Raw genomic sequence first — 22598 nt, forward strand, 5'->3', positions numbered from 1 at the left:
TTCTGGACATGATCAAATGCCCATTGGAAAAGCCTAGAATCAACATTTCTATTTAAGGAGACTTTAACCTAACATTTGAAGTGTGCAAGTATTGAAGATTACTTGTATTAGGGTTTATCTTTTGAGTCTTTGTTTGTGATATTTTGTGCACCACTTCAGCATTTTCATTCATTTCTTAAAGCATAGAGTTTGGTTTTTTTAGTTGAATTGTAATTTAACATTCTTTAAGTTGTTTATTGAAGTTGGTCACTAGAGTTAGTGATTGAGAGAAATAAATAGGGGTTCTTATATTTAGGGGAAGTCCGAAATAGAAATTCATTAGGTAATATTAGTAATAGGTTGTGCAAGGTGTGTCCATGTAAGACTAAGTGTACTAATAATACTAAAAGTGAATTTGTTTTCTTGGGTTGGATGTCCCTCAGATGTAGGTGTGGTTTATACTAAACTGTGTTAACAATTATTGTGTTATTTATTTCATTCCTTTTCCATCATTTTATATAAGTTAAATAGTCGTAACTTGGTCGTACACATTGTCTCAAACATCGTGTCCAACATATGTTCCCAAGAACAGAATTTTGCTAATTCTCTTTTATGCACTAGGAGGTGTTGGAACGGTGAAACCACTCAAAACTTACTTTTTTATAGTGTTAAGTTTGGCATGGAGTGGTACAATCTTGAGAATTGGTTGAACAATATCTGCAAGCTATTTGGATGACTTGCGTGTTTGTATTATGACAAGAACGCAACAATCATCTTTTTTGGTCTTAAAAAATCATTAATATTTTGTATTATTGATGTGTAAATATTTAGAATTGGTGGTCGATTAAATCATGCTACAAAAAATTACAGATTTGACTTTAATTAGATGTGGGTTAATTCACTTTGTTGTCTTGGGTGTTCAATCATGAGAAATGGTTAGTTTTGGATTATTAGCCCTTGTGGCTTTCTTTTAGTTATATTTTGACATTTTTTGCTTTTTTAATGGCGAAAAAATTCAATCATAGAAGGAGTTTGAGCTCTTTGAAGACACTCTTAGAAACCATTTACAAGGAAAAATATTATATTCTTTCATCTCTTTCATAATTGTTGACGAACCAAAACAACAGCTTATCATTACAAATAGACCAAATGGTCCAAACCACAATATTACCAAATCATTCCAAAATCTCAACTACTCTTAAACTTAGATCCTAAAGATATAAGACACTAAAGAATAATCATATTCTCCCTAGGAAGAACCACACCTAAAAACCCAACCACATAAAAATCCAATACAACGTTGCGGAAGCTAAGCTACATGTAATAAAGATATGACATGTAAACTCGAGAAAATCAATACATAACTTACAGGAAAAATCATATGGGCTAACAATAAATTTACGCTTGAATAGATTCTCTATAGATAGTAATTAATCCCATAGGAGTTTCCAAGAGAAGACGACAACCTTAGAAGGAAGCCAACTAACCTAAATACAAGGTTGCAATATGAGATATCCCTACTACAGATAATGTTGTTTGACGATGCAATATTTTTCTAATTCTCTTTTATGCGTTAAGACGTGTCAAAACGGTGAAAAAGTTATCTTGGATGAGTTATGCCCGAGTTTTATGACAAGAATGCAACAATTATCTTTTTTTTTTCACAAGTAATCATCAATAGTTTGTATAATATCAATGTTGTAAAAATTTAGATTTGGTGGTCGATTAAATTAAGGTACAAAAGTTTACAAATTTGAATTGAATTAGTAGGGGAATAATTCACTTTGTTGTTTTGGGTGTTCAATCATGAGAGAATGCTTGTTTTTGGTTTGTTAGCCCTTGTGGCTTTCTTTTTTGTTATGTTTTGACATTTTTCGATATTTTTTTGGCAAAAAAATACTCGGTCATATAAGGAGTTTAAGTTCTTTGAAGACCCTCTTAGAAACCACTTATAAGGAATAAAAATACTCTTTTCTTCAATCTCTTTCACATTTGTTGATGAACCAAAGCAATAGCTTATCATTATGAACCCGCCAAATGGTCCAAACCACAACATTGCCAAATCAATGCAAAATCTCACCAACTCTTAAACTTAGATACTAAAGATATAAAACACTAAAAAATAATCATATGCTCCCTTGGAAGCACGATACCTAAAAACACAATCACATAAAAATCCAATACCATATTATGGAAGCACTACTACAAAAAGCAGTTCTAACGTCGGATGTGAAATACATTTTACTTCGGCAAAAGAATCAAGGTAACAAAGGGCGTCATGAAAAGTAATGACTTGACACCCCGGTTTTTAAAACACCGAGGTAAAGGTTTCTTATAACATGGGTTTGAACCCCAGTTTCAGCACTTCTATTATTTACAAAAACTAGCACCTATTTTATCTCGGTTTATCATAAAACCGTGGGGTAGTTATATGATTTTTTAAAAATAAATATTGTTACAGTGTTTTCCATAATATTACATTCTTTTAATAAAACTCGTTACAGTGTTTACAAAGAATATTACATTAATTGTCCATGAAGATCATATATTAAATCTTCAATTTTTTGATATTTTGGACAAGATCAAATACTGGGAAACTCTTGCATGTATGGATCTTGCGTGTATTTGTTTCTGGTGAAAAAAAGGTAAGATAATTAAAGTCTATTATCAAAAATATTTTTTATACAAATAAAAATTTAATAGAACAAACCTTGAACCCATATGATTTTCTGCTCTTGCAATTCATCGAAGAGAACTTTCTAAGTTTCCTTAGGTTTCATATGTTTCATTTAGATTTCCAATATCGTAAAAAAACTTATATAATGAACGTTCCTTAGGTTTCACGCGGATCACTAATGGTGGATTCTTGAACGTTGATAACCTTTACATGAACGACAAAGATTTGTTTAAGACCGTTAAATGAAAATATGAAGAAAAAAACATTTAACTATCATCTCGGTTTTTAAAACAACCGAGGGGTTAAAGTAAACTAATTTGTTTTTCAAAAATGGTTACATTATTTACCTAGAATATTAAAAATACATTGTATGAAACAAATCTTCGCATAATATCATATTGTTTATCCAAAATATTAAAATTACAGCTTGAGCAAAGGTCTCATACAATATTTATTGCATACAATGTATTTTTAATATTCTGGGTAAACAATTTTTGTAAAAAAAAGTAATTATTATTTTACTCTAACCCCTCGATTTTAAAACAAAACCGATGGGTTATAGTATTTCTTTTTTTGAAAATGGTTACATTGTTTACCCAGAATATCAAAAATACATTGTATGCAACAAATCTTCGCAGAATATCAAGATTGTTTACCTAGAATATAAAAAATGTAGCATGTCCAGGTCCCATACAAGGTGGTAGAGATTTGTCTTGAATGCCATACATGCATTCACCAAGATTGGTTGTTGATGCTATCATGATCACTGCTTTCACTAGTGTATACAATTTACATGCTTGGAATGAATCTAAATTATAATCAAGTGTTTGCTACAAAAAATTGAAACAAAATCTTCAGCATTTATAATCCATCAGTAAAGACTTTTAGGAATAAATCATAGATGTTCAAAACCTTCAACAACAACAACAACAACAACATCATCAACACTATTGTTTGAGATGGATTGTAAAAGCTGAAAAAAATATTTTTTTTAAAGGTAGAAGAACATTTTTTTTCAGTTTTGCAATCCATCCTAAAAAAATGATGCATTCGACGGTGGGACAGCTACAAATAAGATAGTATTAGGATAAAATCTGCTCAGCTAGTATTTCTATTAAAATAAGATTATAATATCCCTTGGTTTGTCAAAGAAACCAAATGGTTAAATCATTTATTTTAAAGTTGTTAACAAATAAAAACATAAAGTGCATTAGTTGGGATTCGAAACATGTCCTGAATGGTATATCACCTCGGTTTTTATAAAAACCGAGGCAACAAGTTATATTTATATATATATATATATATATATATATATATATATATATATATATATATATATATATATATATATATATATATATATATATATATATATATATATATATATATATATATATATATATATATATATATATATATATATATATATATATATATATATATATATATATAGCGTGGGTTAGAAGAAAACCTTGTTTTTTCTGGATGACGTGAAAGCTTCGTCATGAAAAACGTTATTTGTTGTAGTGAAGCTAAGCTATACGTAATGAAAAAATGGGATGTAGACTAGAGACAATCCACACAAAACATACAAGAAATATCATATGGGACAATAATAACCTTACGCATGAATAACTTATCTGTAGAGAGGAATCAATTCAATAGTAGTTTCCAAAAGAAAATTACCACCTAAGAAGGAATCCAACTAATCCAAATACGAGGGTGTGATGGTATATCCCTACTAAATATAATTTTTTTTAAATTCAATATCTATTCTAATTCTCTTTATGCATTGAGAGGTGTGAAAACGGACAAACCTCTTAACACTTACTTTTTGATTGGGTTAAGATTGGAATTGAGTGGTACAATCATGAGAATTGGTTGAACATTTCTAGTTCTCTTCCTAATATCATTTTAGAGCTCTCTTTTGTGGAATCAAGGGTACTTGTTAATATTTGCCTTCAATTTGGATGACTTGTTCCCTTGATTTATGACAAGAACGCAACAATAATTTGTTTTGATCTTAAAGAATCATTAATAGTATGTTTTATCAAAGTTGTAGACAATTCGATTTGGTGATCGATTAAATAAAGTTAAAAAGTTTACAAATTTGTTGTCATTGGTGTTCAATCATGAGAAATTGCTAGTTTTGGTTTGTTAGTCTTTGTGGATTTCTTTTTATATATGTTTTTACATTTTTTTCTATTTTAATGGCAAAATAATTAATTAGAGAAGGAGTATGAGTTCTTTGAAGACCCTCTTAGAAACTAATTACAAGGAAAAAATACTCTTCTCTTCTATTTATTTTATATTTGTTGACGAACCAATACATTATCTTATCATTATGAATCAGTTCAATGATCCAAACCACAATATTACCATATCAATGCAAAATTTCACCTATTCTTAACCTTCGATCTTAAAAATATAAAATAGTAAAAAGGAATCATGGGCTTGCTAGGAAGCACCACACCTAAAAACTCAACCACTTAAAATCATATACTACCATATAGTGGAAGCTAAGCTATTGGTAATAACTAAATAAAATGCAAACTCGAGACAATCCCCCATAACATACAAGAAAGACCATTTGGACCAACAATAACCTTGTGCTTTAGTAGATTCTTTGTAGAGAGGAAGCCAATAAAAGAGCACAACCTTAAAAGGAAGCCAACTAATCCAAATACGAGAATGCGATGGGATATCCCTACTAAAGATAATTTAAATTGACATGCAATATCCATTCTAATTCTCTTTTATGCGTTCGGAGATATGAGAACAATAAAACTCACAACATTTTTTTATTGTGTTTAGATTGGAATTGAGTGGTACAATCTTATACCTTCTCTATGCACTCATATACTTTCTTAGAGATATCTGGCACAAAATTTTCTATGCACTCATATACCTTCTTAGAAACTTCTGGTGAAATTCTTTTTTACCTCCAAATTTCGGAGATACATCTCCGAACGCACCAAATTTTTAATTTTTAATATTTTCGGAGATGCTTATCCAAAATAACCCAATTTATTGTGTTGGAATTTTTCGGATATGCATATCTGAAATAACTCAATATTTATTAAAAATTAAAATTAAGGTAAATCAATATAATTAATTGTATTAATCAAAATATATAATCAAATATATATCATTATAATCAAGATATAATAATAATATCAACCTATTAAGTATTTAAATCAACACATTTTTATCATATAAAATTAATTAAAGAAAAAAGTTAATATAAATTAAAAATTATAGTGTTAATAGGAGGATACTTTTAACATGATAATTTAATTAATTATAATGCATAATATTGTAGTCATTTAAAAAATTGTTACTTTTATAATTTAAAAGAATTTATGACAAATAAATTGTTACAAAATTAAAATTTTATTTAATCTCTTTATTCTTTATTTATAAAGATTTGTATGGAAGTTATTATTTTTTAATAATAACTCACTTTAATTATATTATAACTATATGATAAATAAATATCTTTTTAAAATAAAATAAAAAGAAATTTAGGATATTGGTTAATTCGGAGATGCATATCCGAATTAATCAATATTCAAAAAAATTCAATTTTTTTGAGTTTTTTTGAATATGAATATCCGAAAAAATCTCGGACATTTTAAATCTAACGTTTAAATAAAAAATATTAAATTTTTATTATTTTATTTTTTTACAAATGTAAACTATTAATAATATTTCTCACTTTAAGTTTTTTTACATTTGTAAAAAATTAAAATAATAAAAATTTACATTTGTAAAAAATTAAAATAATAAAAATTAATTTCTCAATCAATTCACCTTACTACAATCAAATGCTATCAAGTGTCAAGTTTTAATTCAATATTGGTTCAATTTTCACTTTTTCCTCCACTTCTCGCTCTTTCACTCACCATCTCATTCTTCTTTTTCTTTTCATTTTATTATTTTATCAATATTACCTAATTATTTTATCTTCTGCTAATTATTTTTGATATATTAAAATGTTAAATTATAGGATATGATTATCATATTAAATATTTATTGGTGTAAAATAAACCAGCTGTGACGTGTAATTCACGTCGCAACATATTTATAATATATAAAAATAAAAAGTAACGTTAATCAAGGGGGAGAGTCAGAAAATTTATAAAAAAAACGTTGTGACGTATAAAATACATTGCAACTTAAAAAAAAAATTGAAAAACAATTGGCGTCAGATATGCACATGGAGGGAAGTTTGAATTTTTCAAAATTCAGTTTTGACGTGTAAATCACGTCGCAACTCAAAATTACAAAAACCCAAAAACCCAAAAACTTCAATGCCAGAGTTGACTGACAAGGAACACGTGGGCTTTGATGGATTGTTTGTTGCGACGTGACATGTAATTTTGTTTTTACGATAAATTTAATTTATTTATTTATTTAAAAATATTTATTTATTTATTTTTAAATTGTAGTAAATTAGTAATTTATTTTAGGAGATTGGATAATATTTAATAGTCATACACACAATTAACTTTTCATCTAATAGATCACTATTAAAAAATATCTATTCTATTTTAATTATTAATTTTCATTATTTAAAATACAAAATTTTTATTTTAAAATATCAAAAAATTTCTTTGAGAACCACTATCAACAAAATACCTATTTTATTTTAATTAACAATTATTTTGATAATTTTTATTATTAAAAACAAGTTTATTCTAGTTTCTTTTTTTACACTTTTTCTCGTGTTTATATGTGCACTTTTTTCTTACAGCCTAACACACTCTTAATTAGTTGACTCACTTAGTGCATATAATTTATTGATAGGAAAAGATTGTCAAATATTTTAATATGAAAAATATTATTGTAATTTATAATTAAAAAATTAGATAATTGTCAAAAGTATGAATTTCATTAACCCTGAATTCTTATTAAATTTTGTTTAACTTATTATAAGAGGAGACGTAAGAAAAACAATAACAGTATGAAGAAAGTATGACCAAAAATTGACCTCTGGATGGTGCCAAATTTAATTAATTTGTCTAATTATAACCACACACAAAAAAATTAATTGTCTAGCAAATCACTACGTTGCATGCTATTACAATATGAACCACTCAACCTTAATCCAACAAACAGTTGCTGCAACAACATAGTTAACATATTCTCAACATCTGTCTAGTTGGAAAATAATTGAAGCTTGCAAAGATGAACATGTTGATTTTTTCATGTCATAGTTTTCATATTCTCTTTGCTCTTTGTGTGCTTTTCATGTTAACTCACATGAAAGCAGCTTCTTCTAGCTCAAAGATTGAATACCTTCCTGGTTTTGAAGGACCACTTCCTTTTGAACTTGAAACTGGGTAATCAATCTTAACCCTTCCATTCTCTATTTTAATAGTATATATTATTTTCCTAAATTTTCTATTGCATTTGATAGGTACATAGGGTTAGGGGAAAGTGATGATGACATGCAAGTGTTCTACTATTTTGTTAAATCAGAGAATAATCCTCAAAAAGATCCTCTTATGCTTTGGTTAAGTGGTGGTCCTGGTTGTTCTTCTTTTTCTGGTCTTGTCAATCAAATAGGTAATTTTTAAAGTATCAAAATTTAATTTTTGTTTCAAGTGTTTGTTAATGCATAAATGGATGTCTATATCAAGAACATGTGACTTAGTCAGTTATACCTATGATGACTTGATAAGTTTGTTACTAATCCTTTTACTAACAAATCTATTTTTTATAACTACTCCCTCCGTCCCACAATAAGTGATTTAGCACAACATTTCACACGGATTAAAAAAAAGTTATAAAAGTAAGAAAGAGAATATTATTTTTACAATAGTACCCTTATTATGTATTGAAAATGATTAAATTTATATTAATTAGAGGGTAGAATTGAAAAAAGTATATTGGAAATTGAAATGAGTCATTCATTTTAGGACATGATTTTATTTTAAATGGGTCACTCATTATGGGACTGAGGGAGTACTCAGCACTTATTATTAAGAAAATTTTCTCTTCAATTTATTTTTTAATAAAATTAATTTTATTAAATCAATTAACTCAAAATTGATTTTCCTCACCACATAACCAAAAGATTTGCATTAAAAGTAAAATATATAACTTTAAGCGCTTTTGAAAGAATTGAGAAATTATATGCATGAAAATGATTCAAATACTAAAGTCACTTCAACGTAAAGAAAGGGAGTCGTGGTTCCCTAAAGTAATTTAAGCGTTTTTTATTTATTTATTTATGACCTACTATCTCGGTTTATCTAGCAATCGAATGGAAAAATTTTGATCAACTTTCCTTCGATTCCCTCTATTATGTTGAAAATTGAGGGGGGAAACGTGAGTTTGTTTATTTATAAACTCTCTCATCGCCAAATTCACCGGTGCTATGTTAGCTATTGAGTTCGCCCATGAGAAGGGTTGGAGAAAGATCTGGCTTGAAACTAATTCTTTAATGGTGGTGCGTGCTTTCTATCCTCCTTTCGAGGTGCCTTGGCAACTCCGTACAAGATGGATCAATTGTGTGAATATTACAAAAAGTATGTCTTTTGTGGCTTCTCATATTTATCGAGAAGGTAACAGTTATGCAGATTCTCTGGCGAATATAGGTCTAACGATTAGCGATTACACTAATTATAGTAGCATTCCTAGTTTTTTGCGGACAGATTTTGTAAAGAATAGGCTTGGTTTGCCTTTCTTTAGGTTTATGTCTCATTGAGAGGGTTTTGGTTTTTGTCCCCCCTCTTTTCTGTATCAGCTTTTTTGGTTTAATCTTAATCATATTCAAAAAAAAAACTCAAACTACTACATAAAAGATATTTCACCATAATTAAAAAAGGATACCATCACGCTTGACCAACCGTGGTGAGGTAGGGGTGGTTGTAAATGTGATGTTTTTCACCACGGTCGTATGACTGTAATTATAAAATAGGTAGCACGCTACCCATTATAACAGTTACATTAAACAACCGTTGTGAAATTTTTAACGCTTAACATTTAACAGCAATTGTGCTTTACAACTGTTGTGATATATACACCTGAGTTTATTATAAATTATGCAGAATGCTTATATCACCAATGCTCACTAAACATATAACTTTTCAATCTTATCTAAAAATTAATAATATTACAAATTAAATTATATTAGAAGAACAAGTTATACTAATCAATGTTATACAAAATCATTTTAGTCCATTATACGCATTTCACTCTATAAATGCTAAATTTTGATTCAATGCTCGTGGTTCTTCAACCTTCCCTTCATTAACCTCTAGTTTATTTTGCAAAATAATATTTTCTTTGCAAACAGAATTAGAGCTGAAGGAAGGGGCGGTTGAAGAACTAGAAGCATTAAACCAAGTTCTAACTGTTAAAGAGCGAAATGCGGATAATGGGCTAAAAAAATCTTGTATAACATTGATAAGTGTAATTTGTTTTCTAATATAACTTAATATCTCATATTATTATTTTCTAATTCAATTCAAAAACTTATATATTCGGTAAAGAGTTGGAAAAACACCCAAACCATGTACAATGCAATAAGTCACCTTCTAAACAAACCTTAACAATAACATACATCAACAACAATCCTTAAACAACATACAATATACAACAAACAACTTTTATTAACAATAACAAAATCACCAACAACATACTATAAACAACATACAACATACAACATACAACTTTTATTACTAACAACAAACAACTTTTATCAACAACAATAATAACATATTAACTCAAAATGTTTCACGAACGTACTTGTCTCAAAATGGCATCCACAATAATAGGAGGATAAAACTGAAGTGGGAGTTGCAAACTTGTGTTAAATTTGAATGGATGTCATTATAGGTCTTTCTTACAAGTTTGCAACTTTCACTTTAGCGTCATCCTCCTTATATTTTTTCTTCATCGCAACAAAAACCATTTATGAACCATACCCATAGTTTAGAATTTCTAGAGTTAATTTTTTTCATTTACCTTCCCTTACCTACAAGTCAAAATCTTGTAGTATGACATTGTAAATATAATAGATGCAAAAAGTTCATTTCTATAATATATACACTACTATAATCCATAAACCAATATAAAATTCACTCATCTTAATTTATATATGTCATATTATCCTACAAATAGCATAAAAGAAGCTATTGAAAGACAAACTATGATACATAAATAACATAGTTAACTTCTTAGGTTATACATTCACTCATATTAAGTTAACTTCTAAAGCTATTATACTCATCTTAAGTTCACTTCATAGGTCATATTATCCTACAAACAAAATGAAAGAAGTTATATTATACATGTCAATAAAAATTTACTTCTTAGGTATTACATTCACTCATCTTAAGTTAAACAGATTTGGAAACATAAACTATTGAACCATGAAAGAAGATATGTTATATATTATGAAGACTAACCTATAACATAACCATTTCCTAATATTTGATGGAGTTAGATCATATTTCGTAAGCTTTGATGCAACAAAGATAACCATTCAAAAAAAGACGAGTTCGCTGCATGAGTTTGGTGTTTCCATTTTGCATGTTTGTAAAGAAAGATTATCGAAATATTAATGGAGATTAGAATATATGGGAGAGACGAGTGAGAGAGATGTTGGGTTTTGTTTTGAGAGAGACGAATGTTATGTATTGAAGTGAGATAACTTCGCTTATATTTACATGTAGTACCTTTCACTACGGTTGATAATAAGAACCGTGATGAAATGTTAGCACATTACACCACAGTTGATAACATGAATTGTGATAATATATAAAGACAAACCCTTTTTGAAAAATAGAAAATTGTTGGTACTAAGATTCGAACCCTTACACTCTAGGATATTTTACCACGGTTGTTAACATTGACCGTGGTGAAATATTTTTTAATAAATAGAAGGAAAAAAAAGAGCCCAAAAAGGATTTATTACCACAGTTAAAGTAATGACTATAGTAATATGGTGTTATAAAAGATATATTTTGTAGTAGTGTCATTAATTCACATGAAATATTAGTGATTCGCATGAAACTCACACCAGCCTATGTATTAGGATGGAAATACCACAACTTAATTTTAAAGGAGAGAGCAGAGTCTTGAAAATACATTGATAATAAAAGCATTTCATAAGGTAGAATTAATTTTCTGAGATGGATTGCGGAGCAGAGAATTGTCTCAAAATTGGTTTCTTAATGTAACTGCTCTCGTAATTTGTAAAATTATTTTCTATAATGGATGTTTGTTAAAATTGATTGATGTTATAGTTATAAAATTATGGATGTAACTTAATAATGTTTGTTGTTACGTTTTTGTTATTGTTGTTGTTGTTGTTGTTGTTAGAAATATTAAGGCTCAACAACAACATTTCATGCTTTCTTAAGAACGTTAAACCTTTTTTTTACAAACATGTATTGAAGAAATTAATTTTACAAGAGAAGATCGATGAACCAACCGTGATCAAAAAAATTCTCTACTCTTGCAATCCATCTTGGAGAATGGTTTTATAATATTGATTTCACTTTGGTGGAAAACCAACCAAAAGGAAAAGTTAGTTATTTCATCTCAGTGGAAAAATGAACCAATAGGAAAAGTGAGAAATTTTTATTACGTCCTTCGTTACCTCGTCCAAACCAACCGAAATGTAAGCTTAGTTTGAACCGAGGTAAAAAAAACATATTTCATAGTAGTGTTTTCATATGTAGTATATTTACTTTTGGTTAAGATTACTCTAATGCTAATTATTAGCTAGCTAAATTTTTTTAAGCTACAATTAGAATTTGTCTTCACTCAAACTTGTATCTAAGATAATAAAAATATATTTTACTTGTTTTTTTGTGTTATTTTCAAATTTTTGTGTTTTTTATATTTTAAGTTTATTTCCAATTTTTATTATATATGTAATTATAAAATCATGTATATTGGATATTTAAAAAATTAATAGGACTTACCTATACCTTAAAAACTTTTGATTTTGCATCATAACTAATCAAATAAGAGACAATACTTTGTAATCTTGAAGTTAAATATTATGATCAATTTGAGAATGGATTCTCTCCTATTTATTTCCCTTCAACTCTTATCCTACTATCCTACTCTAAATCCAATAGTTGTTAAGAAATAAAAGAATAATGACCTAGAAGAGAAGTAGGTATATAATATAATTTAAAGGTTAGAATTATGGCTAAACAATGGGCAGTAGAGAAAAGTTGCAGAGGATCCATATCCCATCAATTTTTTACTTTAGCTATTTTTTAGTGTTGGGTTTAGCTTATCATTAGAATTGACCATGTTGAAAGTAATAGGTCCAATTGCATTTGAAAAAAAGGAGTACCATGGGAGCATTCCTAGTCTGATCTTGAGGCCACAATCATGGACAAAGGTGTAGAGAGTGCTGAAATCTAAACATCCATTCTTTTTGAGTTTTTTATCATAATTTCATTATTGGAAAGTGATTTCCTAGCAGTAATGATAATGTTTTTTGGTCAGATATCCAACATTATGTTTGCTGATTTGCCATTTGGAACTGGTTTCTCATATGCAAAAAATGTCACTTCTCTTCGAAGCGATCGGAAGTTGGTTCACCATGTACATCAATTTATTAGAAAGGTATCTTCATTATGCTGACTAGCATGTAGATGGACACATCACGGTTCAAGACCGTTAGTATATATGTATAAATCATCATGTTATTATTACTATATTTATTATCATATTTTTATATTTCTCTTTGATTAGTGGGTACTTTAGGACAATCACCTCTTACGTATCACTCTAAATATAATTTATTGGAGGAGATTCGTATGCTGGCATTCATGTTCCTGTCGTTGTTCAAGAAATTTTAAATGACTCAATTTTTAAGATTAAGCAGTCATCTAATTAATTGAAAAAATATATTTACAATAACGATGATATCGAAATAGTTTCATAATTTTTATAGTTAGTCCTCCTAACAATAAATATGATACATTATTTGCATCAATTTCTTTGATTAACAGGAAATGAAAAAGCTCTCCAACGATTGATAAATCTCAAGGTTTTTATCATATATATATATATATATATATATATATATATATATATATATATATATATATATATATATATATATATATATATATATATATTCTTCAATTACCGATGAAAATTATAATCAAGAGAGAAAAATTTTAAAACTCGACACCTTCATTACTTTTCAACTTTAACACTTGTTATATGTGTTATTAAAGTTAAACCAATCTTAAATTTTTAGGGATATCTGCTAGGAAACCCTTTTACAACAGGTAAAGAAAAAAATGATGAAATTCCATATGCTCATGGAATGGGGCTCATTTCTAATGAACTATATGAGGTATTATTACTAATCATTTTAAATAAAGTTGCATTGAATTTTCAGTTTAATTACAATAATGATGTGTTTATATGGCCGAACAACATATAGTTCATTAGAAATAAAACTATATGTGGTTAGCCGCAACAAAACTTGATTTGAGTTCAACTTTTAAACTCAAAAAAAATTATTTTATTTTTGTATGGAAAAAAAGACTGCATTATTAAAGTTATTTAGACCTCTAAATATATTTGGCTGACACTTTTTTTAATTTCAATTTAAATATTGGTGTTATGCTTAACGGTGGTTTACGGTTATTTGTTGGCGCAATCCTTACAACAAAATTGTAAAGGAGAGTACATTGATGTAAATTCCAAAAATGTATTATGTTTAAGAGATCTCAAATCTTTTGATAAGGTAAGTAAACTATCTCAATTTTATGTATACCCCTTATAGAGATGATATTAAGTTTTGAAGTAGCTTTTTCTCTTCCCTTTTTTATCAATCTTTTTAATTATCTAACTTTCAATTTGATAACTTTGTCTCATTTAAATTTGTTTGATATATTATTAAACAATTATTTTTATCTGTAGTATCTTTTAGGAATTAAAAAAACCCATATTTTAGATCGCTATTGTGAAGATGAGCAGCATCTATGGAAGAGATCTTTAACTCAAGAGTCTAAAAAATCTCTTAGTTATCATCTCATAGTGCCCGTGCCTGACTTAAGTTTCCAAGTAATTTTCTTATTTCATAAATTATATAAATTTATTTCAAAAAAATTTCCATAATGCTTCAAGTTTTATATCTCGGTCGCTTTCTTTGTTTTTATAGATTTATAAATTTTATCTCAACGAAAAATGGGATAATGAAGAGTGTGTTCGCAAAGCACTGCACATTCGAGAGGTTTGGCATGATAAACTAAAAAACTCATTATATCTAATTATCTTTAAAGTTACAAAGAGATATTTCTAAATTTAAGTTATATCCATCGAAGAATTCTTATTAACTAATGGTTGTTATCAATAACATATTAATGGACATAGTTTTGAGTTTTGTAGGGTACTATAGAAAAATGGAAATGTTGTTATCGGAATGATTTTGAGTTTGATATTCCAAACAGTGTTGTATTTCATGTAAATCTAAGAAAAAAGGATTCTGCTCTTTGATATATAGGTAAAGATTTTAACTTTGTGATGTAGTGATTATTTATTTTAAATCATATGAAGTAATTAATCTTCATAAGTTTATAGGAAAATAAATGGTTGATTGTGATTTTTTATGAATGTGTCAATTACATCATTCATTGATTTTTTTATTGTGCTAAATAAATATTAGATTTTTTGCGCCATTAAAACCATCTAGTTTCTTATGGAAATTGATGTATTATTTGCAGTGGGGATCATGATTTAGTTGTTCCTTTCTTTTCTACACAAGCATGGATAAAAGCTAAACTACTCTATTGTGGATGATTGGAGGTCATGGCTAATTAAAGATCAAGTAGCAGGGTAAGCATTAAACTTTAATATGAATATGATATCATCAAATTTCTATTACTATTTACAAACTATTAGGGATCTTGGAGACATAATGAAAAATAAAGTCTAAAACATGAAAATGAGAGAAAGTTAGTTATATTAAAATATGTGTAGAAGAATGGGCTAATTAATTCACTTGTAATAAATTCTAACTAATAAAATTGAATCATTATCCTTGATACAAAAAATGAGATTTGTATGATCTTACCATATGCTACATTTGTCTTTAAATATATGATTCTCAGGAATAAATTGTTGAAATTAAAAATAGTTGGTTGTGATATGAAATTTTTGTTGACAATTGATATTATTTTTATAAGCTTAACCTTTAAAAAATAGAGTTAGTTAGTCTTTATAATTTATATTATAATATTTATTATAGATTCTAGAAGAATATGTAAAATAATTAGGAGTATGCTAGTAATAAATAAGTAATGCAGTTGAAAATTTAAAGAGATTCTTATTAAAAATGGATAAAGAAAAAATCAAGACGATTTTTAGAAATGAAGGTGCGTAGTATAATTTATGAAAGAATGAGAGTTTTTTTTATTGACACAGAATGAGAGTTATTTGAATCGGATATATGTGATATTCTTATCTTCTACAAATTATGATGGATTAGTAAATCTCAATCTTTTAGTGGAATTACAAATTGGTCAATTAAATTAATAACATCCATCAAAATAACCTTTATTTTTTGAATATAATCAAATATATTTTCAAATGTGTAAAATGTTATTCAAAATAACCTTTTTATTACCTTATTTAGTTTGGGGCTATAATGTGACATGTTAAATTACACCTTAATCCAACATCAATTTTTGTTCCCTAGAGATTAATTTTTTTATGAAATTCTTGACACTTCAGAGATAAATATCTAGGTAATGGCAAGTGTACAAAGACTAACTATTGGAAAGTTAGGCCTAAAAGACATTAAGTTTTTAGACAAAATAGTTTATAGTTGGATGACATTGATGTGAGATCTGTTAGTACTAGTGTATGCAAGTGAAAGAGAGAAGAGATTGTAGTATTGAAATGTATATTCAATTTCTTACATGTTAAGTATTGAAATATATGTATACTTATTTGCAATACAAGTAACCACTAAAATATTTGGTAATTGGATTATATTACAAGATACCCCCGTATAACCTAATTATGTTAATCACGGTCTTAACAGTCGATTTATACAACACCTAACTTTTTTCTTAAAGCCAAAAAAATTCAAATTCCAGTCCCTTAGTGAGAATGTTTGTAACTTGTGATTCACTTGAGCAATGTCTTACTTCATATTCACCTTGGTTTACCTTCTCCCTCAAGAAATGGCACCTTGCTTTAATGTGTTTACTTCTGCTATGTAGAAATGGGTTTCTTGCAAGGTTAATAGCCGAATTGTTGTCAATATGTAGCACCACTGGTCTCCTAACATGGACATGCACTTCATCGAGCACGTACTTTATCTAGATGGCTTGACAAACAACCTAAGATCCTACTATGTACTATGCTCCACGTAAAGACACTAACACCACATGTTTCTTCATTGAACACCATGAAATTGAAGCACCCAACACCTGAAAGAAATATTCAGTTGTGCTTCTTCTATCCTTATTGTCTCCATACTAATCTGCATCAGAATAGCAGTTGATCATGGCCTCTTTGCCTTCACATGATTGGGGAAACATGATTTCACAATTGAGTTATCCTTTTAAATATTTTAGGATCCTCTTTGCAGCCTTCATTCATGACACTCTAGGATCATCCATGTACCTGCTTACGAGTCCCACTGAGAAGCCTATATCAGGTCTGATATTGCACACATACCTCAAGAATCTTACTATTTGCTTGAACAACGTGGCAACAACCTTGTCCTCATCTTCATGTTTTTCAAGTTTCAAATTTGGTTCAATAGGCGAAGATGCACGATATGAGTCAAGCATTCTGAATCACTTGAGGATTTTTTTAAATACTTCCTTTAATGTAGAACCATACCATTTGCATTCCTTTGGAACTATATACCTAGGAAATAGGAAAAATTTCTAAAGTCTGACATTTTGAATTACATCTTCATCAACTCCTTGAATTTCATCAAGTTTTCAGTGTTACTTCTAGTTACAAGCATGTCATTAACATATAGGTAAATGATGGTTATGTATTGTGACATGTCCTCCACATAAACACCATACTCAGGTTTTCACTTAATAAATCCCAATTCCACCAAGTATGAGTAAATTTTCTTGTTCCATACTTTAGGTGTCTACTTGAGGCCATAAAGGGATTTGTGCAATTTGTATACTTTTCTTCCTTCGCCTTATATCATAGAACCATGTCGTTGAGTGGCATATACAACTTCATCTAGTGGTCCATTAAAAAATGTTGACCAGTCCTGCTTACATGCTAAGGAAACCGCTAGTCTGACAGTTTCCAGCCTTGTAACTAGGGCATAAACTTTGGAGTAGTCAAGTCATTTTCTTAGGAGAACTCTTTTTGCTACCAATTTTGTTGTATGCCTTACAATTGGATCATCAGGATTGTGCTTCACCTTGAACATCCAATTTATCTCAATAGCTTTGGTGTTTGCTGGAAACTTGACTAGTTCACATGTATTATTTCTTTCTATCGATTACAGTTCTTCAATCATGTCTTCTTTACATTGTATATTCTTTAGAGCCTCATTATAGTTGATGGGCTCAGCATTTGTAATCAAAGCAAAATGAATAAATTATTCATCTATTGTAACTTCATCATCACCAACTACTTCACAACCCTGAATTCTTGTTAGAGTAATTATGGTTCTTTGAGGCCTTTGTTATGTGGCTGCTACATCTTGTTGGAATACTTCATTTCTATGCTCATGGTCTTCTATTTCCAAAACTAGAATTTCAGTAAAATAAGGTTCATCTTGCTCACTACTATCTTCATAAAATCTATTACTCATCATTAGCTTGCTGGTTCTATCATTTGATTCCCAATACCGTGTAGAGCTCTCATCAACCTCAATGTCGCTCACCAGAATATTGCTAGTGATTGAATTGAATAATTTGTAAGCTCCAGTCTTGTGATAACCTACCAGAATCATAGGTTCACTCTTATCATCAATTTTTATTCTCCTATCATCAGGAACATGTCTGTAACAGATGGAACCAAAAACTTTTATATAACTCACAGACGGTTTCTTGCAACTTCACACTTCTTCAGGGACCTTGTTCTTTAGTCTTTTGGTAGGGAATCTATTTAATACATAAGCAGCAACGGTGACTGCTTCACCCCATAGAAATTTTGGTAAGTTCTTTTGTTTCAAAATGCATTTGGACATACCCAATATACTTCTATTACTTCTCCCAGCTGTTCCATTGTGTTAAGGGGTGTAGGGAGTAGTTTCTTTATGATTAACTAAATGTTCCACATAAAATTCCTTAAACAGCTTGGATGTATATTCACCACCTCCATTTGTTCTTAGAACCTTAATCATCTTTTCACTTTGAGTTTCAACCATTATTTTAAATCTTTTAAAGATTACAAATACTTCATCTTTATGTCTAATCATGTAGACCCCTATTTTTCTACTGTTCTCAACAACAAATGATACAAATTATTTGTTGCTTCCAATAGTAATATTCTCAAAAGGACCACATACATCTAAATTATAGTATTCAAGATGACCCCATTGGCATATGAGATATGAATAACTTTCTAGATTGCTTCCCTACCTAGCAACCCTCACAAATTTTGTTAGGCATGACAAGACTTGGTATACCAGTTACCATGTCATGACTAATGAGTTGATTGAGTAGCCTAAAGATTAAATGGCCAAACCTTAAGTGCCATAGCCAACTCTTCTTGTGCTCTACAATTTCATTCACACATTGAACCTCAGTTGAATTGATAATGGTCTTAAATGTTCAATTTTTGGATAGGGGAGATTTCAATACCAACCTATTGTAAAAATCAAACAACTCAAAATCTCCATTCTTCATGTCCACTGAGAAGCCTTTTTCAGCCATTTATCCAACACTCAATAGGTTGTATTTCATCATAGGCACATAAAACACATCCTTGATTATGGCTTGTGCTTCATTGCTTCTTCGAATAACCATGTTGCCTTCTCCTTTTGCTTATAATAAGCTACTATGAGAAAGCCTAATCTTTATTTTCTTAGTGTCATTAAAGTATGGTAGCCAAGTTCCATGACCAGTCATGTGGTTTGAGCAACATGTATCCAAAAACCAAGTTTTGGAATCCACATGTTCATCTGAGACTACAGCCATAAGCACCATGGTGTCAGAGTCATTTGAATCTTCTAGTGAAACATTTTCTCCTTCATCATGCTTTTCCTTTGTATCTCCCTTGCCATTCTTGTATCGGAAGTTCTTGGCCACGTGTCCCCACTTTTCTTAGATATAGCATTGCACGTTTTTCTTTTCTAGTTTGTCTTTGTGATGTGAGGCTCCTCTTTTGGAGGATTCACAAGCCATATAATCAACCTTTTTCTTTTAAAAATGCAACCAATAAATCCTTTTCACCTAAGTATTGTCTCCTTTCCCCTTAAACTTGTTGGAACCTCCATGCTTGTTTCTTGTTTGGGCTTGCAATCCATGTATCGAGTCTCGAACATCCTTTCTCTCGATTATCCTTAATTCATGAGCCTTCAATGAACCAACAAAAACTGTCAACTTTAGTGTGTCAAGATTGTTGGATTCTTGAATAGCCACGGTAACACGATCAGAGAGAGGTCAACATTCACATTAACTTCTCAACTATCATCTTATCAATCAAATTTTCGCCACATCCTTTCATGAGGTGAACAAGATTTTGCATCTTGAATACATAGCTCGCCGTCTTCTCGTCTTCTCCCATCTGTAGTAAGTAGTAACTCGTATTTGCTTCTCAATGCTATCAATTTTACACCTTTCACTTTCTCACTACTTTCATAATATTTGACAAGGATATCTCACGCTTCCTTTGCAGATTCAGCATGAGAAATACGATCAAAATTTGCACTGTCCACTGCATATTGAATACAGAACGCAACCTTTCGATTTTTCTTCTTCAAATCCTTATAAAATGTCCTTTGAGCCTCAGTTTCATTGAAAGAGGGATCAAGGAAACCATTTGTAACCACTTCAATGGTTTATCGAAAACAAACTAAGGACTTCATCGGCTTATGCCACCCGTTCCAATTTTTGCCATCTAGAATTGGAAGAGAGTTGGGAATACCATTGCTACCATTCATCTTTGCAGCAAATGCCACTCACAATCCCTAGAAACACGACCACCAACGTGTAAATCATGAATGATTCAAGAAAAACGAATCTAAAGGCTCTAGATACCAATTTGTTAGTGATAGCGCACTTTGTTGAGAATGAATTAGAGGATATTCAAGTGAAAGAAAGAAGAGATTGTAGTATTGAAATATATGTTTAATTACTTACATGTTAAGTAACACCTTACATGTATATATACTAGTATGTATACTTACTTACATTACAAGTAACAAGTAAAACACCTAGTAATTAGATTTATTAGAACAAGTTCAATGTGGAGGGACGTTGATAAAAATTAATAATATTTTAATTGAAAAATATTTTTTAAAAGTGTATTAGTCAATTAAAAAAAATTAGAGCCTATTTGATTTAGGCTTACAACTTCGAAGATTAATTAGTGTATTGACTCTCAAATCTTGAACTGTATTCTTCCATTTTGTTTGATTTCCTACCAAAAACATCTTAACACAATTTGTATTCTAATTTAAATTAAAAAAATGTATTTCATGCAGATACACGAGGACTTATTCTAATCAAATGACATTTGCAACAATAAAGGTAAGAATTACTAACTAAATCACAAATACTTTTTTGTTCTTTTAAGGAAAACATTCCATTTATCGAAATGTTTAAATATCTTTGAGTAGAGTACACAAATTTGTTAAATTGATTTTTATTTTATTAATTACAAGGCTCGGGACATACAGGACCTGAATACACTCCTGAGCAAGGTTTTCTCATGTTTTCTAAATGGATATCTAATACACCTTTGTAATCCACGCTTAAGATGGCTATGTTCATTTGTTAATGATTTCATTTTATATAAAAAATTGCAATACTTGAACATTGTGTACTAAGGAAGCAATGCAAATATGTAATGCAAGTAATGATTTTGTAGTTGGGACAAGCTTGATAAACAAATTAATTTTTAGGTGATAACATGAGAAGACCTTTAACCTGCATTACAAATGAATGTTTAAAGGTTAAAGGTTAAAGGTTTTCTCATGTTTTCTAAATGGATATCTAATACACCTTTGTAATGCACACTTTATTAGATATTTGTTTAAATTGCACATAATTGATTTTGTTAGCTATTTTTCTGTTGGAAAGAAACATGTTCATTGTAATATGAGCAACAAATTTTTTCCTCGGCGTTTAAACGATTGACAATAAAATAATTTCTAACTATAAGTTAAGTCATGATTGTGCTTCACACTCAATATTAAAACTTCAAACATTTGTAATGAAGTACTCGTATATACAGAAATAGTGTATACGTATTGAGTTGAATGAATATCCACATTTCTTCGATCTAGTGAAGTATTCGTATATACATAAATAATATCTACGTATTGAATTGAATGAATATCCACATTTCTTCGATCTAGTTCATCGTAATTTATCATCTCTATTTATTTCTTTTTCTCCAATCTAGTTCATCGTAATTTATCATTTCTATTTGTTTCTTTGTATACGTCGCTTCCTTTACAACCTTACACAATAATCTTTTTTCCTATTCAACAAAAAGCATTGGATCTCAATGGTTGTATTCCGTTAAAACAGCTTAAATGATAGTTGTATAAAAACATTCAATTGTAAGAATGCAGGTTTAAACCAACAACATCTCATTTATTCAACCTTTAATATGTAAAGTTTCAATCACTGAGCTACTAAATAAATAAAAACATTCATTTATAATTAACTAATTGAAAAACACTTGCAACATGACTATACATACTTAAATTCAACTTCCTGATAAATTTTTGTTGTCTATCTCTATCCCTAATGCAAATGAATAAATTGAACCTCAAATCAATAAA

The 22598-nt window shown here is 29.3% G+C and overlaps 1 pseudogene; it reads left to right on the forward strand.

Moving 5' to 3' along the window:
* The first annotated feature begins 7728 nt into the window (after positions 1–7728).
* Positions 7729–21868, forward strand: LOC131640731 (serine carboxypeptidase-like 13; annotated as a pseudogene).
* Positions 21869–22598: the final 730 nt, after the last annotated feature.

Source organism: Vicia villosa, unplaced genomic scaffold (assembly GCF_029867415.1).
Source record: "Vicia villosa cultivar HV-30 ecotype Madison, WI unplaced genomic scaffold, Vvil1.0 ctg.003284F_1_1, whole genome shotgun sequence".
Classification (NCBI taxonomy): domain Eukaryota; kingdom Viridiplantae; phylum Streptophyta; class Magnoliopsida; order Fabales; family Fabaceae; genus Vicia; species Vicia villosa.